We start from the raw sequence: 18954 nt of genomic DNA, 5'->3' as shown, positions 1-18954 counted from the left end.
TGTGCTATTCTAAAATTCAGTGAAAACTATTGACTGAAATTCAAGTAGGTATTTTAACTTCCTTCACACAATAAAGGTGACAGTAGTATGCCAGTCATTTTCTTATCAGAACAAAACACTAGACAGATCCCATTCCATTTGGCACAATTACTGTATACTTGTAACATATGCAATACATTCCCACAATGCACTGACTGAAATGCAGCAACAGGCAGTGAATCCACTTGCTTCAATTTGAAAAGCCATAGCTATTCAAAATTTCATTTGAAGGTTTGTACTGCATTTCAATAGGGCCTGAATATCTGCAAGAAGTAATGAAAATATACCTGTGCAGAGATGCATTCTCACGAAGACCATAAAGACACAGCTTTATTCACAGTAAATGCATGATGTTAGAAATGCATATTGATGTAAATACATAATGTCTCCCGTGATGGAGTATGACTATATAGACAAGAGTGAAACACTAGAAGCACAAACAGAGCATACAAACTTGCATATATGCGATAAAACCATTGGCAAAATGCAGGACTAAAATACACAGTCAAACCAAGAACCAAACGAGACACACCTGAAGACCATAACGAGGGGGGCAGAGTACAAGGAGGGACGTGAAACCAGACACAATAAGGAATTTCAGAATAAAAGCACACAAAGAGGAAACCAAGAAACAAACCAAACCAAAACAAGAGGGGTTGCCGAGGGGAACGTGACAGCCACCAGGATTGTACTGTTGACTCTGATTCTATGAGATGCAAAGGCCATCAATAGATGGCATCATCTTCCTGTTATGGAAAAATAAACCATTTTAAAGGCCTTGCTGGACACTGTTATGGACCATAGCTTGAGTACACAGTGGACACGGCGCAACACACTTGGACAGCCAGCAGTAATGAGATGGCAGAAACATCTCAGCTGACAGACAAATGGTATGTGAAACTGAAACTAATTGACGTACAACTTGTGTTTCAGTACCTTGCCAATACTGTCTTCACATGAACAGTGTACCAAACCAAATGCGGATGTCATTGAGGACCTTGGTAACAAAGCCTTGAACCTCAGATGCTGCACTGGCCATTCCATAAGGAATGATCAAATGCTTGTAGTTTCAGAATGTTGTGGAGAAGATCAGGATCAGTGTGTATGGTCTGTGCAATTGCAGCTTGCACTCTCCACACAACTTTATAGTGCTCTTATTGAAAGCACAGTGGTCACTGTATTTTTCTTCAATCAAGAAGAACCTCACAAACATCAAATGGGAAGTATGTCCATACAATTTTGTTAGCAATCCTTCAGTACTTTCTTTGGAAGACCACGTTCAACCCAGTTGTCTTTGACATTTACATGTTAAAAACTCGAACAAAACTAAATGATACGTTTATACCAGCACAAAACACACTGGCATTGACTATGTCAATGTCACTGCTGTATTGGGACTGATTTGCCACCAAATAATATCCACTCAGTAGAGTCCAGTCTGTCCTGTGGTCAGAAACAAAAGACAGAAGGTTAAAGGTAAGGTCCTAGAGGTCATGTTGTGGCAACCTCCCAGTCTTTTCTTCCTGTCCTCAGATGAGTGTCAGGTCTTCCTTACCTCAAAGGCTTCAGGGCTATGGGTCGAATTGAGGTTGCTACTTGGGTTTACCGTCCTGAAGCTCCACTTTCTCATGTATCCAGAGGGTTGGGGTAATCAACACATCTAAAGGCAGAGAGTCATTACGACAGGTCAGCTATATTTCCACTTCCTCTTGTAATGTTTACACTTCCTCTTTCCAGACACACTTATTATGCAGTTTCAGAAGGCAAGCGTATGGTTAGTGGCCAACTTGTCCACTCCGGAAAGGGTTACAGACATTCACTGGGTTCTTTGCTTTTTGTCGGATGTTTGAACACAGTAGAGCTGATGATAAACTTATCAGTGTTGACAGGCATGGCTGTTCCATGTGCAGTACTGCACAATCAAAAGCTCTGCCAGTCAGTATGATAGTATGACAAGCACAGCTAATGTAGTGACGCATTCAAGATACAAAGAACACAATAAATATTTATCTTATAGTACAAAGGGACTGTCCCAAGGAATTTATGTTTAATGTAAGAAAGTCTTCTGTGACACGATGACTAGAACAGGAATGAATAAAAATGTGCAAAGCTTTAGTAACAAACATGAGTAAACAATAAAGCAGTAATAACAAAAACAAGGGCAACAGGAAGAATACTGGAGCAGAGAGATGACATGCTAATGCACAGGGCAGTAAGCACCATTCCATTAAATGATCACAAAAGAAGGAAGTATTTATTCAGAAACTGTTGGGTGTGAAAATTAACCACAGGTTTTAGTAATCAAAGATGATTGAATGGGGTCACTGTGCCAAATAATTCATCCTTGACAGGTGTCATCTAGTCATAATATTTTCTTAATTCTGTGTCTTCAAGCTTCTTATTTAATTATTACTGGTTATTACAGTGTGCATTACAACGTGAATGTTGCAATGCCTAAGTTGTAGTGTAAACTGTAGTACATGGGCAGGGGGGCAGTTTGTTATTATATTATTTTTGTTCTGTTTGTTTGATATTTTAATTCATAGCCTGAACGACTGACTGTCTTTGAAATCTAATCCAAACTACACTAGTAAAATAAGGCCATTCCAAGTGAATAATGCACAGATAATTGTGGGGTTTGACATTAATTAGTTATATGGAATGTTGACTGACATACAGACTGGTATACTTAAAATGTACTTATGGATATTAAAATAATGGATAGTCATGCCTTCATGGCTTAAGGCTTAGTAAGTAAATGTAGTAAACTGAAAATAAGATTGAAGTAAACAAGACTGAATGCTGATTACCATGGTAGCCCAATAACCTAAACAATAACATACAGTCAAAACAGAGCATCCATCCATCACAGATTTCTGACTCATTTTTTTTATTGTTTCCTAGTATGTTTGCACTTGAACAGTAAAAGTCCCTGCAGTTGTTTCATGAACTATTACCAGAGTTCACCATCTAATGTTAAGAGATGTAATTGGCAGAACAGGTTACACTGGTTGAGCACAGCTGGGGAGAACCCCCTTACCCCACCTAGTCCCTCACTCTCTACAGCTGAATGTTATCATTTTATTGCTCTGTGTGGATATATTCCTTTGACATTTTAACATAGGCTTAAACAAAATGTTTTTAATTCTGTCATGTAAATTAAATATGTAAATCAGCAGGACCTGAACTTGTTCATTACCCTGAGGTCCCTCACGCATATCTGGAAGTTTACTGGGAAGGTACATCAATTGTTTTAGTGGCTCAAACATACCCTTATATTTAAGTTTGTATATCTTGTAAAAGGTAGTAGCTCTTAAAATAACTACATATTCAGATTGATTTCTCAATTAAGATCTTCATAGTCATTATTTATTGATTAATTCATTGGTTATTCATTGATTATTAATGAGTTATGAATAATTTGTTATTATTAGGTTAATAATCAATCCAAAGCCAAGTGTATCCGAGGCTGCGACTCCTACTGGTTTAGGGACTCAAACGTGCGTCTCATGCTTCTCATCTGATGTTTTAAGCACTACACATCACGCAGCCCAGCGGCACTGAAAAGAACACCAGAGCAAATAGGGAAGTGTCTGAAGAGGGAAAGTACAGTAGGAAGTGTGGGCACACAACCTGTGACTCGCACCCTGAAGGAACTGTGCAGGGAAGCGTGTTCATCTGCTCTCCCTTGTGCTGCTCAGGTATTAACTTACTGGCTTCAACCATACTAAATGCATCGACCTGAGGCCAAACACTTGTCTTAGCCCTAGCCGTGTGACATATGAAACTCACTGGAGTGTCTTTCACAGCCCAGAGCCCGAGTCTATTACAGAACTCATATCCGATTAAAGCCCTAAAAAGGTGAAAAGTCTTCACAAGAGTGTGTTCTCAGCAAAGAACATCTACTTTTCCTCATAGAGTTTCATCATGCAACCGAGAGGAACAAACAAACCAGTTAAATGTGTTAGGCTGGGCCAGGTGGTTCAGTGACAGCTGTTCTCGGAGCATGCATGGGTATTCTAGGGGCCCGATAGTCCGCCATAGAAAATAATGTAATACATCCTTCAACAAGCAAAGGTATACATTTACGATCATGTTGACAGTCATAAATTAGTTCTATACTGTCACTGAGCATTGCTATGCCCTTTTCTTTCACATGTACCTTCGAAAGGTTGCTAGAGATGTTGCTGTGGCAACCCTTATTAGCAGAAGCTTCTCAAGAGGGATTGTGGAGAAACAGGTGTTGGATTATAGGCACTACCTTAAGTGTATAATTTACATCAGTTTAAATGTGTCCTCTCATCATTGGCCATTACTTGTAGTTTTGTCAGTGCACTGCAAAATAGAAACAGGGTCATCCAATCTAGGTCCCACCAGGCATAACTGAAAGAGGAAGTAAGTTTGACTGTGTGTGTAGAGTATGTTAACTCCTCCAACAGTCCAGGAGACCTATCCAAACCAAGACATTAAGGGTGAGGACATCTATTCTTATACAGTTCAAATCTGTGACTTACAGTCCCTGCATCCCTGCAAATGTCCATGCCTAAGTTCGCAAAGAAGCTGAGCTGAAAACATCAACTGCAGTCTTACAGCAGCAAGCCTGTTCAGCAAACGCCTGATGTAACCAAATCAAAGTCTTAAAGATTACTAATGGAGTCTGTTTCTGGGGCCGGCAGCGGGTGGCTCCAATCATCAGCTCGATTATCAAGATGCTCCACCTTTCAGATTCTGTTCCACCTGCTGCAGATTTATAAGGAAACGTAATGCCTTAAAATGATTTACTTGTTCTTTTAAATAATTATTTCCTAATCTCCAATGAGATCCTTGTTAGATGCCCACAGAAATCACAACCCTGCATTTATTTTCACAGTACACTCAGGTTATTAGGTAATGTATCTAGTACCTAGAAGATCCCACTTTTGCCTTTTCAAGCAGACCCTGCATTTGTGTCTGTAAACAGCCTATTTCACAAAGGTCCTAGATCTGGGCTATCAATAGACAGTTGTTGACGGGGGGGGGGGGGGGGGGGGGGGCGAACATAAGATGGACACAAATTAAGTATTATATCTCATCGATTTGGCGCCCCCTCTAGTGCAGCGCCCCTATGCGTCGCATACGCTGCATACCCCCTTTTTGCGCCACTGTTCTCATATTGTGGAAACACTAGTCTGCCACCAGCAATCATGACATGGTCCAAGTTGATTACATTCTGCAAATTTTATTGTTCAGTCCAACAATTTAACCCCTTTACAACATGTGTGTGTTTTACGTATTAAGTTAGTCACATTCTTCCACATTTGGAGGCGTGGACTGTATTAATGAACAGGTGTAGGCTAGCAAACAGCTATGCTTTACACTCATGGGGAGGGACCTAAAGTGGTGTTTGCACTGAGTGCTCTATTGTTCTCCTTTTCAAGCTATCACCAAACTAGCAAATAAGACTGCATCTATTACAGAAGCCTCTATACTGATAATAGGCCATTAAAATAAATGCCGTAAGACGGACAGGCAGACAGATGATTATGCACAGAGATAGAGATTTACACTCTTCACTGCCTTTCTACCTGAACAAAGTACACAATAGGCAGAGATAGTAACTGTGACTCAGCAAATGTGACTCACAATCACATTCCAAATAAGAAACGTTGACTTTGTGCAAGTTGCAGGTCTGTTGTCTTTATGTGCTAGTAAACCGAGGGTGGGACAATCCTGTGTTTATGGTTCCAGCCAGCCCCCTCAGGACTTCAGATTCAAATTACCCATGAGGTTTCATAACCGTAGTTAAGATCAGAGATAGTTTTTGTGAAGATCTTTGAAATGCACAGAAAAAGACTGAAATTCTTTTAATTGTTGATGTTACTACCCAATGAGTTACAAGGAACTACAATGTGATTTATTGATATATTAAGCTATGTTCTTAGCGTTTCTGCAAAGCTCTCCACAGACGATCAGATAGCTAACTTTGTTTACCAAGCACAAACTGCACAGCCCTTTTGTTGGGCTATGAGAAGCAGTATTTCCCAGTCTCACAGCTGTGACACACGCGCGCACACACACGGCCCTGCGGTTAAGGGGAGGGGCCTGAAAGGCAAGCTCGCCATTAGGAACCCAGTGAACTCTATTTTTCCCATACTCCAGGGAATTGCTGTGCACACAATTTCTAGAGACCTTCCTTTAAAGGAGACACTATATACACTGCTATAATACTACAACACATACTTTCCGCAGTGTCATAACAAACTACGTGTTACAAATGTATTTCTCCTCATATTTATTCATGCTCTTGGCGCTTAACTTGTTGAAGTTAATTTGTGTTGTAAATTTCACCACCCAAGAAACAATCTCTTTGTCAACAAACAAGCTGTCGAAAAGGGCGTGTCTGCATTGAATATGATCTGTCCCGTCGCTCCTCTCTTTTCCTCTCGTTTCTTCTTTCTGTTTTTAAAGGAGACTGAGTCGAGTTCACACCTGGTTCGCCTGGCATGTGGTGAACGGTAATGAGAGAAAAAGTTTGCTCGTGCCGGATCTCGAGACAGACGCTCGCTGTGAGACAGCGCGTGCCTCGAGAGTGAGACGATAAAAGAAGATAATGCCTGCAGGCTACAGAGTCCAGTACAGCCAGCGTACTTTGCCGGGGCTGCTAGAAAACCGAGACGTCAAATTACCAGTTTCGCGTGTCTCACTTTGATAAGGAAAAGTTTTCAGGGAAAGCACAGGTGGTGGCGGGGGGGGGGGGGGGGGATTAAACCAAAGACATCGGTTCGTGATGTGTGGATACATTTCTGCCTGCGTCTGCTCACGCGATGGGTCCGTCGTAAGCATTTCAACATTTCGGGAGAGGCATCAAACCGAAAAAATAAAAACGTTTTAGTATCAGGTTTCAAAACAGCCCTTCGTCTCTCCTTTGTCTTTCACCTCACAATCTTTTTTTTCTTTTCCTGGACCAACCATTGTTTCTCAAAACACAACCCCCACCTCTCTGCCCTTGTTTCTCCCTTTCTCCACCCTTCACAAGCTGTTGTTTCTCCCTGACAGTGCTGATTTACTCCAGGCTTGGACCCTAGCCAGCTCTTCTGCGCTACTCCAGCCAAGTGGTGTTGGCAATAAACAAAGTTGTGGATTTTGCGCAATCCTCACCTCCTGCAGATCTGGACAGCTGTGGCACGCCCTCCCCCCAGCATGCACCGCTGCAAATCCCCACTGCCATTACTACTGACTCCACCTGGGAATGTATGCATATAGAGTGTCAGGGAAATTATGTGACAAGGCTACGTCTCTTTAGATGCAGCATGTGTTCAGTTAGCATAAAACAAAGCCCTTTTGTCTGAAATGTTTGGAATGTCTCATGGCTATATTATTTGTTTTCATTTGATTGGTTATACAATTGTAATTTAACATTTTAGCATTTGGGTAATAGTTAAAAATAACATTAAAACATTAGTTTAGGGGTGGGGTGTTAAAATGTGTGTTTGTAAATCTGTAAAAACAACAAAAAACAGCACATCTACTTCAAGATATGTTTTGAAATGGTAAAATGGGGACATGCATTATTCCATTGGGAAATGTGGTTGAATTAAATGGAACGTGTATTTCATCTATGTAGGCCCTATAGCCTACAGTACGGTGCATCACGTGGCTCCACTAACCAAAGTAAGGATGTGTAACTATAAGACTGCAAAGAGTAATCCAGCCCAATAGGCGATTTAAATATTTAGGTTCCAATTAGTGATGTAAAGGAGAGCTGATTAGTAATATGAGGTGTTGTGAAGTGTGGCTGGAACCGACACTTGCAGCTGCAGTGCTCTTAAAGCACTGCAGTCGAGAACCCCTGTAGTAGAGAACACAAATACTGATTAATATGTGACTGACAACTCCAAGGAATTTGGAGTCATGGTGAGTCATTTATCCGTCAGTTATTGTTTTATTGCCCTGTTGTGACATGCTAGGAGATTATGTCATCTTAGCTTCAAGCTCTATTGTAATCCACTGTGATGAGCAGAAGCAAAACACAGGGTTTTTCAGGGAGCACAACAAGATTAGCACAGTCACAAACCTGAGCAGTGTTTAGGTGACAATGAATTAGCCTGCTGAAAACCAAGGCTTATGCACCATGTTAATAGACACGCAAGATGTACATCTGAGCAGCTCACGTGCATAGTTTTAGTTCTAAAAATAATGTTGTGTTTCTTTGATAAAATGCTTTTATTTTGAAAAAAAGAACGGAAAAAGCAGAGAGCCTGTGAAGTTGGAGTGAATAAACAGAAAGATAGGCTGCTAAAGGACCAGCCGCTAGAGAACCCATGTCCATCTGGTGGCCTTTTTTTGTCAGAAGGGTTCAATCACATATACCAAACACCCACGCTTACACACAAAATGCAGCTGAATTCTGCTGGTCTTTGCTGACCTTCCATCTGCATTTAAAGTTCAGAGTGTGTTCAAATCTCAGAGTGCGTTGTTATGTTCAAATCTATCAAAATTATTACGAGAGTCACTGATTAGCATTCATCATAGGTTTTCAAGTGCCCCTCCCAGTGCTAATCTGGAACGCAGTAAACGTTCAGAATAAACAACCAGCCAGTCTGCGATTCACAAACTCATAATATTATGCTGTTCGCCAGAGGCCTGTGAAAGGAGAGAAGTGGGTGCATTGAGCGCTCGGCTAATACCGAATTCAGCGTACACACCATACAGGTTTTGGAGGTTGCTGAATAAAACCCCAGGTCATAGCCACACCAGCGTTTTCTCTGGCCTCGATAATCAGCTCTCTGTTATGCGAGAATTGTTCAAAGACGCAATCCGAGAAGCTCCCCGATGCTCGCAGCAACAGGAAAAAATCGAACAAGCAAATATTGCCACAGTCACACTACTACGTTTCAAAGTGGCCAGATCAGTGTTCACACTACACAACCTGGTGTCTTGGAGTCATTGTGGTTTGCACATTACATTACTTATCAGCAACAGGGGATCACACATTACAAGGTCTTTCACCATCAGATGAGTCTATGTGGCTTCCAAACTACTTTGTCACACGCGAGAAATGAAGGAGTGTGCACCCCCCCCCCATGTGTGTTTGCTCAAATACAAAGCTCTTGTTGGAGTAAAATACTCTCACCAGCCACTTTATTAGGTACACCTTGCTAGTACTGAGTTGGACCCCCTTTTGCCTTCAGAACTGGCTTAATCCTACATGGCATAGATTCAAAAATGTACTGGAAACATTTCTCAGAGAGTCTGGTCCATATTGACATGATAGCATCACGCAGTTGCTGCAGATTTGTCGGCTGCACATCCAAGATGTGAATCTTCCGTTCCACGTACCAGATCCCAAAGGTGCTCTATTGGGTTGAGATCTGGTGATTGTGGAGGCCATTCAAGTACAGCGACCTCATTGTCGTGCTCAACAAATCAGTCTGAGATTATTTGCGCTATAAGACATGGCATGTTATCCTGCTGGAAGCACGGACGTAATTTGGGGGGGGGGGGGGGGGGGGGGGACATGTCCCCCCCCACTTTTTCAAAAGCCGGTTTTGGTGCCCCCCAGTTTTTACGGTTAAAACCAAATATTTAAATAGCGACGAATCCATGTCCCCCCCACTTTTGAAATCAAAATTACGTCCATGGCTGGAAGGATGGTACACTGTGGTCATAATGGGATGGACATGGTCAGCAACAATACTCAGGTAGGCTGTGGTGTTGACATGATGCTCAATTGATACTAATGGGCCCAAAGAAGAAATCGAGACTCAACAAGGCATTTGCGCCCATAGAATTGCTGCTCAATGGATATTTTCTCTTTTTCGGACCATTCTCTGTAAATGCTAGAGATGGTTGTGAAAATCCCAGTAGATCAGCAGTTTCTGAAATACTCAGACCAGCCCATCTGGCACCAACAACCATGCCACATTCAAAGTCACTTAAATCACCTTTCTTCCCCATTCTGATGCTCGGTTTGAACTGCAGTAGATTGTCTTGACCATGTCTACATGCCTAAATGTTGCTGCCATGTGATTGGCTGACATTTGTGTTAATGAGCAGTTGGACAGGTACCTAATAAAGTGGCCGGTGACTGTATATTCTCAATATAATCTGTACCTCTGATGCTATATCTATATCACTTCATAAAGAAGACTTCAGCGATCATGGCTTACTCATCTGACATATTTAATCATTTGTATCGAAAGATGAGACTCAGCCCTCTGCTAGATTCAATGATATGGCTCACATGATAATAATAATACGTTTATGTCTTTACCCAGAAGTCTGCAGGTGGCAAAGGATGTGGTATGCCACTCTGCCTTGCTGACTTGAGGTTGATTGTGGCAAGACTTAGTGGTTGTCTTATGAAAGTACCTTTCAGGGTGCATAAGCTTCAGAATGACTACTGCAGATATTATTTGATTATTTGACTTTTGTGTTCATTTTATAACTTATATTTGACTATTTTCATTACTGGTCGTTGCCTAACACCTATAGTTTTACCACAAAGTTAAATGAACTACATGCAAGCTTTTGTACTTTATCCAGTAAAATTACTAATACCGGGAGTGGAAGTACACAATGCATGTAGTGTGTAGAGACCCTGTGGTATAGGTGACTAATCAAAGTGCTTAATTCTGTGATCCAGCAGAGCCATACAGATCTAGTAGAGAGCATATGAACCAGGTTTGGAGACATTCACTCTGCAGAGTGAGAGAGAAATATCTTAGAATCACCATTAGAATGAAAGAATTTGAACTACTGACCACAATCTAAAATATTACACATGTGCTCTTAATTTCCTAGTTACTATGCACATTGTTTGTTTGTGACTAAATAGGTTTGACATAGCTGTTGAGGTCTTCAACGTGAGTACACTTACTACCAGATCTGTGTTTATGCAATAAGCACATAATCGGAAAGGCTGCAAATTCTGATCAAAAACAGGAAATAAAACAATTGTAAATAATAATTATATGGTGTGTTATTGTTATTCAGTGTGTTACTATTGTTTCTGCATTGTTCTGTATGATTCCACAGGATTAGCCAGGCTCTCATGAACTTGGAGTTGTATGGACTTGGTCTATGGAGTTGTATGGACTTGCCATTGGTTGATCTGACATCACTTCCTGTGGCATGTTCAGATTGGAAGTGTATGTCCTAAGGGCTGTATGTCCTAAGAGAACTGAAGTTCCTAAGAGCTTGCCCTAAGATAATCCATGCAATGACCAGTGAACACAACATTTGAACTGTCTGTAATGTAAAGGTAGAAGCTTGCTTGGAAACCTAGAAACTGACAAATATTCCCTGTAGAATAACCACCACTCAGCATTGCATCATGGGGCCATATGCAGAATGGCAAATCTGTTCCAGCTTGCACTGCAATTTACTGTTGCCAAAGAGAGAAGAGCAGTCAATTAAACTCAGTACCACCTTATTCAGGGGGATTCTATGCACTGTCTTCCAGGCAATTCTTGATTTTGTCTCTGATAATGACAATGAGTGCAGTCAGCAGGCCCTAACAGATCTGAGTGTTATTACTCTACATGTTAATCTATGTTAATCAAAATCTTGATTTAAATTCACTTCCACTGAAATGTAATTGAATGCAAAGTTGGTGAAAACAAATGAGAACCAATATCATAAAAAAACCTTTAAATGCTCTAATATTATTTGATAAGTTGATAAGGCGCACAGAAACAAATTGGATCATTCTTCAGCTGCCCTAAACTGATAAATGATGACAAAAGAAGTGACCAAACGGAATGTGTTGCACATCTTGTAGGCTGCTATGGTGCCCCAAAATTGGACTGCAAGCTCTTGTTGTGGAGAGGGGTAATGCTAGCTAGCATCGTACTACATCATAGTTTGCCTTGTTCCATGTAGAGTTTCAGTGCATTGATTCTGCACCTCTGCACATATCATGCTGACTGAGACCAGTAGGCGCTGTGTTTTTATCCTGCTATAACTCTCTCTTCCCCTGCTCTAACTCTCAGAGAGAATCCATTGTAGAAGCTGGTGGCACTTCGACTAATCCAGTTCCTAACAAACTCACTTTTAAATAAAATACAGTGAAACAGAAAAAAAAAGTTCTCTCAGCATAAAGAGCTGTAGTGTTCTTCTCGAGTTCCCAACAATAGCCCTAGAGTCTGCTGAGCGATTCTCCTTACATGGGGGGAGGGGGGGTCAAGCAATTAGGCTGTGACTGCACTTGGCTGGACTCCAAAAGTCCAGCTAATACTCAGTGTGCACTGCCATGCTCTGCTGAATGTAAATGACATGGCCTCACTACAGTGGGTCTGACAATCCCACAATCTCCACAGCCCTGCTTCTCTTTATGGGATGGGTTTGATTTAAAAGCATGGCTGTTATTAGGTTGCTTGGATTTTTTTTTGTTAATTACACTAGCATGGAAAACAAACACAGCAGTGGAACTGAGCCCCAAATCGATGTCACATGGGACAAATTTATTTGTTTATCCAATGGGGACGCAAGGCTCCCTTCACAGTACCAGCCCCCAGGCTTGTTTGGATAGGAGAGTAAGGGGATGCAAAAAAACTTTCCACTGAGATCTGTTCATAGCCAGAGAAGTTGTATGGGTTTGTTTTTGTCGAATACGGCTTACTAAACTGCATCTGTGAATCACCTGACAACGGATGAGCTGTATTACAAAAAAATACATGCGCTATAAAATATTGCATTAAATTGTTTACAACAGTAGGAGGGTTTAAATAAAAAAAAGATGGGAGGGTAGTCAGTGAGGGGGAAGTATAGACCATTTGAAGACTAGCAGCTGTGGTGTTACTCAGGCATCATATTGCAATTAAAGACAAAATGGTGTGACCCAGAAAAAAATGACAGTTTAGCATTAGCTAGTAATTATAGCTGCTATGTTTGAGAGGAGGTGCTTCAGGGACTATAAACATATTGTCTCTCTCTCTCTCTCTCTCTCTCTCTCTCTCTCTCTCTCCCTCCCCCCCCCTCTCTCTCCACAATAGTATCACAGGACAGACACCACAGGCTGTGAATGTATGTTAAACTTCTTGTAGCCTGGTAGGACATTCATGTACTACATATGTCTTCTGATGTAAATCTGTGTAAGTCATCTGAATTTGAAATTAGTTTGTACAGTGGTACACAATGGTAACAGCAAAAGATGCCTTTCAAACAGGAAACTTTACTGTATATTGGAAAACAACAAGATAGAACAACAGTACACAAAAACACTAACTATCATTTGGGAGACACATGCTTTTGCGTATAAAAACATTTACACACTGTATGTGGGAGTGGTTTACAATATTAGAAATACAATATTTCTAATCAATGTAAAAGTATTTAGAGATGACGCTGCTAAAGAAATGTGGTTTTAGTGGTAATTTGAAGGATGATATAGTGAGATGTTACTGAAATTTTGCAGGAGTGAATTCCAAAATGCACTAACGAAATGTGGAAGCCATTACACCAGGCCTGGTGTTGGACACCTACCACCCTGAAGAATTTAGGTCCAACCCTCTAGGCTCCAATATTTAGAAGCTACTGCAAAGGCCTTCATTAACTGGGTCAGGTTAGATTATGGTTAGAACTAAACTGTGCAGGGTCACAGATGTCCTTGACTGGAACGAAAATGGTGATTCTCAACCCAGGCCTTGGGCCCTTGCCCCTGCTACACATGTGCAGTACAAAAAGGACAGTACTGCATGGACCAGTTGCCGTCAGAATCCACAGTACCATCAGAATCCACAGCTGTACCCTACCCAGTCCAGCACCTGCATCACCTCCCTATAGTACGATGTTACACACATAATAGAAATAACAGACTCATGCAGTAAAACCCTTGAGGTTCTTTCATGAATGGTTTTATGTTTATATATGATAGTTCGCTGTATTTTAGAAACATGTAAGTCACAATCTAAAAAAAAAAACAGCACCTACATATAATACATGTGTAACACTGGGGTGCAGTGTGAAGGACGAGACACGGATCCTTGCATACGCAGCCAACGTCACTGCTTTATTAACGTTTGTGTTGCGCAATACGCGCACAGAAAACACTGAAACTCACACACATGCAACGTGCAAACTAAAGACAACGACAAGCACACGACACTGCGCGAACGCACATTAAATAGACAAACTACATGAGCCCCGAGTGATTACGAGACGGGCCACAGGTGGGACGAATGAACACACGCAGACACAACCACACCCACGAGGAGCCACAGACGCAGACGGCAAGACGCAGACGACGTAGACACACGCCCACAGGGAGGGGTCCGGAGCTGTTCCGTGACAGAACCCGCCACCAGGGGCTCGCTACTCCCGGAGCGTCCGGCGCAGCAGGAATGCCCCGAACCTACACCGACGGGCAGGTCCGGAGCCGCTGGTCTACGAGCCTCCGAGAGCCGTCACCCCCGACGGCAGGACCGCCACGAACCCCCTAAAACACCCTCCCTGGGAAGACGGGGGAAAACACGTTAGACACACTCAACGGGACGTTCACCAACACACAGACTGGCACACTGACACACAGAGGCACGAAAGGGAATAACGGATTGGGCACACATACTGGAAGACTTACGAACACAGGCACACACAAACATGAAACAGGCGCCCAGCTACGCGCCAAGACGAGAGCCCAGAGGAGCGAGAGATCGGGAGCTGCGGGCACCTTTCCACCTCCAGCCGTAGCTGCAGCTCCTCCACTGGGTGCTGCGCGGCCGGCTGACGTGCCGGGTGCTGCGCGGCCGGCTGACGTGCCGGGTGCTGCGCGGCCGGCTGACGTGCCGGGTGCTGCTCGGCCGGCTGACGTGCCGGGTGCTGCTCGGCCGGCTGACGTGCCGGGTGCTGCTCGGCTGAAGGACGCGTCGGACGCAGCGCTGCTGGCGGTCGTGCCGAACGGGCTGTGCGGACGGTCCCCCTCGGTCTCCATATCCTCCCCCTCTTCTCCTTGGCTCCAGTCCATGGGTCGCTCCGGGCTGCAGTGTTAATTTCGTTGACGAATAATTTTCGTCATAGTTTTCGTCAACGAACCTTTTTTCACGACGAAAACGAGACGAAACTAAATAAAAAACTATGCGAAGGGATAAAAACGATGACGAAATTAATGGACATTTTCGTCAACGAGTAAAAACGAGACGAAAATATTGGCCAGCGACGACATCTAATCAGACCTGATTTAGTTTAGTGAGGTAAAGGACCTGATAAGTTAAGAAGAGATCCAGCTGTAACTACTTTAGCGTACACGGATAGGCGGGACAAACCGGGTAACCGTCCAATCAGAACTAACGTCTTCACATCGCACAGAACCCGGGAAGACCATACCAGCCTGTGAACTGTGGCCACTCCTGAAATTCAACTCGACGTTAACTCGACAATGTCAGCAGGGAGAAAGATGAGCGGCGATATATGGACACATTTCTCCTTTGACTTTGAGAAAAAGAATACGGTGTGTAAACCATGTGTGACAATGATGTCGGGAAAAATACGACAAATGAAACTATATCAGCGGTCTATGACATTGTTGTTTTTACGGCACCCAGTTTTATATACAATGTAATATGCATTGTTCATAAACTACATATGCTTTTCAGGTAGATCGGACCTACTGGTCATCAATGGTTTATTATTGTTATGCTCAATAACTATAAGTTCAGGTCAAAAAAGTTGTTTGGAAATTAGTTTTTGTATATATTGCAAATACAAACAATAATATTCTGTAACTGGTTAATAAATGTTTCATTTTGTGCAAGAGTATATAATGACTATTACACTATATATATTTTAGTCAACTAAGTTCTTTGAATAATTAGTCGACTAAATTCTAATGATAATTAGTCGACAAAAATTAGACTAAGACTAAAACAAATCCAAAGACTAAATTATGACTAAAACTAAATGACATTTTAGTCAAAAGACTAAGACTAAAACTAAATCAAAAATTGCTGTCAAAATTAACACTGCCGGGCTGTCACCCCGGGCACAGTCCATCTCGCTGTCACTGGAGCGGTCGGAAGAGGGGGTCCACTTCCCCTTCGTGGTCTCGACCGAAAGTTCAGAGGGGGGGAGGCTCTCCTCGTCCTCTCCGCTACCGGAGCCCTCGGACGGAGGGTAGTCTCCACCATAGTCCACGGTGGAGGCGTCGTCCAATGACGGAGGGTAGTCCTCTCCACCGTAGTCCACGGTGGAGACGTCGTCTAATGACGGAGGGTAGTCCTCTCCACCGTAGTCCACGGTGGAGACGTCGTCTAATGACGGAGGGTAGTCCCCTCCACCGTAGTCCACGGTGGAGACACCGTCCAACGACGGAGGGTAGTCCCCTCCACCGTAGTCCGGCTCCGACTCCCCGCCCGAGGAGTCCCCCTCCTCCAGCTCGCTCTCGGGGTTCCTCATCAACCCGCAGAGCTCAACGGCGTGTACCCGCAGGGGTGAGGGCTCCCTGGAGGACGAGGGGTGATACACCCTCCATATTCGCACCGCCTCCTGGCGGAGCCCCTCCGCCGCCTCGGGGTTCAGGTGCTTCCGAGCGTGACGCAGCAGGGACGCACATACCGGGTCTCCCTCCAGCTGCGCCAGCGTAGGCGTGGTCTTGTCCCGCGGGGGCTGGTGTTCCTCCACTCCACGGTCACCCTCTGGTGGCGTACCCGTCTCGTGCCACTCGAGGACGCCGACCCGGATGGGCGAGCTTCCCCGTGAAGACGAGGGCGAAGTGCGGTGATGCCGCTTGCTGGGTTTCTTCTTCCCCTTCTTGGACTTGGGCTTATAGCCGGGCATTGTCCTGGTGTCTCAACGAGGCTTGTCGTTCTGTAACGCTGGGGTGCAGTGTGAAGGACGAGACACGGATCCTTGCATACGCAGCCAACGTCACTGCTTTATTAACGTTTGTGTTGCGCAATACGCGCACAGAAAACACTGAAACTCACACACATGCAACGTGCAAACTAAAGACAACGACAAGCACACGACACTGCGCGAACGCACATTAAATAGACAAACTACATGAGCCCCGAGTGATTACGAGACGGGCCACAGGTGGGACGAATGAACACACGCAGACACAACCACACCCACGAGGAGCCACAGACGCAGACGGCAAGACGCAGACGGCAAGACGCAGACGACGTAGACACACGCCCACAGGGAGGGGTCCGGAGCTGTTCCGTGACAACATGGTACATTTACAGTTATGCGGTTACCAAAGCTTTTACTAAGAGTGGGACTAAATATATTAAAGTGTTAATAGTAGGTGTTATTAAATAGCTAGGTAGCTAGCTTTTAATTAGTGGACTCTCCACTGCCTTCCATTTAACACAGATGCAATTCAATAATACACTATATGCAGTTTTGTTGCAACATCCCACATTGCATCCACTCTTGGGTACTAAGGGTCACTTAAAAGTGAAAATAACATCAAAATGTGGTAATTGTTTCAGTACCATGATGTGAAACGGAAGTTAACAGGGGACACAAGTAGAAACCAGAATCAGCACATCTGCGTAGGAGGGGTATGTGGACACATGGAAGATCAATCAGACTACTAGAGCCATGCCTCTGAATGGCTGTGAGACGCCTAGGAATTGATATTGAATGTGAGATGGGGGTGGGTAACCTGTGGAGTGATGTGCGCTGAACGTTGCATAATCTAGACGGGCACTTCTGAAGGGATGAAGTTACTGTATCTTTAGTGCTGAGCAGAGGCATGTGAACGGGCACTTCAGCTCAGGGCAAAGAATCACCAGTACATCTGAGATACATCGCCAAACTACATTGAACTTTTCTTACAAACTGATACTCTAGTGATGACAAAGAGTGTTGTTATCATTAGTCATCTGGAACCACACAAACATGAGCTCGTATTACCACAGAGAACCATACACATCATTATAATTAACGCCTGACAACTCAACAAAAAGTACCTTTTGTCCATACAAAATAAAAATAAAAACTGATATAAATATCGTGGCACTAAATGCGATATGAAAATGAAATGCTTTTAAAGTAATAACACGGGTGATAAAGACATGTAAACGTGAGAGTGTGAGTGTAAACACTCTTACTTCCATATCTTTGGCTTTCTTTCCAAACTCCTTATCTCCTTCTCCTAATCGAGTCTTATTGCTGGCGTATATAAATAACAGGCGGGAGGCCACAGCTGTGCTCCTGAAACCAGTTTTTCCTCCCTTGCTCTTTCTCTCCCCTCCCATTCTCACTCCCTCTACCCCGTGGCTGGTCGTCTTTCTCACTCGGTGCCCTCCCAAACGTATAGCGTTGTTTCGGTTTACTATCACACCACCATTAACCTAGCCTTTTTATTGCTAATAATACATTTATTTCTGCGCTGCTTTCTTGTGACGTGACCGCAAAAACGTCCAGCTGCGTGAAACCTGCCTGACTCGCTGCGCTAGTGACGGAGAGCACACGTTTAATCTGAACGTGAAGGGCATAGATGTTAGTACTTATACGCTTTTATATTAATATGTATCTAACTCTCCCTCTAGTAGTAAGATTGCACATTTTCATTTCATGTACAAGAGAATAATTCCACAGCCTCGCATTATGCATTATTTCAATTACAATACGAGTAATGATACCTTACATTTTCATAAAGCTCCCTAATTATCCGAACGTTTCACAATTGTCTTCTTGGAACATATATTTCATTCAGAAAAAAGGCTGGGATCCTACTACGATCGCATGTTTTGTGCATTGCATGCTGGTATTTGTGTCATCCACGTGTCATGACACACGTGGATCTATTGCACGACATGTCGATTAAGACGTGATACATTTGCCCTGGTCTTCTGTAAACTGAAAATGGCTGTTGCCATCAACAGGACCAGCTGGCATGATCTCATTTGAAAAATGTTAACTGCCCCTCGTTCGCTGTACGTCTTACAGCGGATGTAGGCCAGCACACGTGAACACGGCGTGTGACGCGGG

The 18954-nt window shown here is 43.3% G+C and overlaps 1 long non-coding RNA gene across 2 annotated transcripts; it reads right to left on the bottom strand.

Annotated features, from left to right (window-relative positions):
* Positions 1-331: 331 nt before the first annotated feature.
* On the bottom strand, positions 332-18190 carry LOC143480805 (uncharacterized). Of its 2 annotated transcripts, XR_013121885.1 has the most exons (4): positions 18072-18156; positions 7177-7261; positions 1595-1699; positions 332-1482 (listed from the first exon to the last, which is right to left on the bottom strand). It is a non-coding gene; the product is annotated as an uncharacterized LOC143480805 (long non-coding RNA). The 2 variants fall into 2 exon arrangements; XR_013121886.1 differs by lacking the exon at positions 7177-7261 and having other exon boundaries at positions 18072-18190.
* Positions 18191-18954: the final 764 nt, after the last annotated feature.

The sequence above is a fragment of the Brachyhypopomus gauderio genome, chromosome 17 (assembly GCF_052324685.1).
Source record: "Brachyhypopomus gauderio isolate BG-103 chromosome 17, BGAUD_0.2, whole genome shotgun sequence".
In the NCBI taxonomy this organism is placed as follows: Eukaryota; Metazoa; Chordata; class Actinopteri; order Gymnotiformes; family Hypopomidae; genus Brachyhypopomus; species Brachyhypopomus gauderio.
Note: the sequence above shows the minus strand (reverse complement) of the source record. Positions and strands in the feature narration are given on the sequence as shown.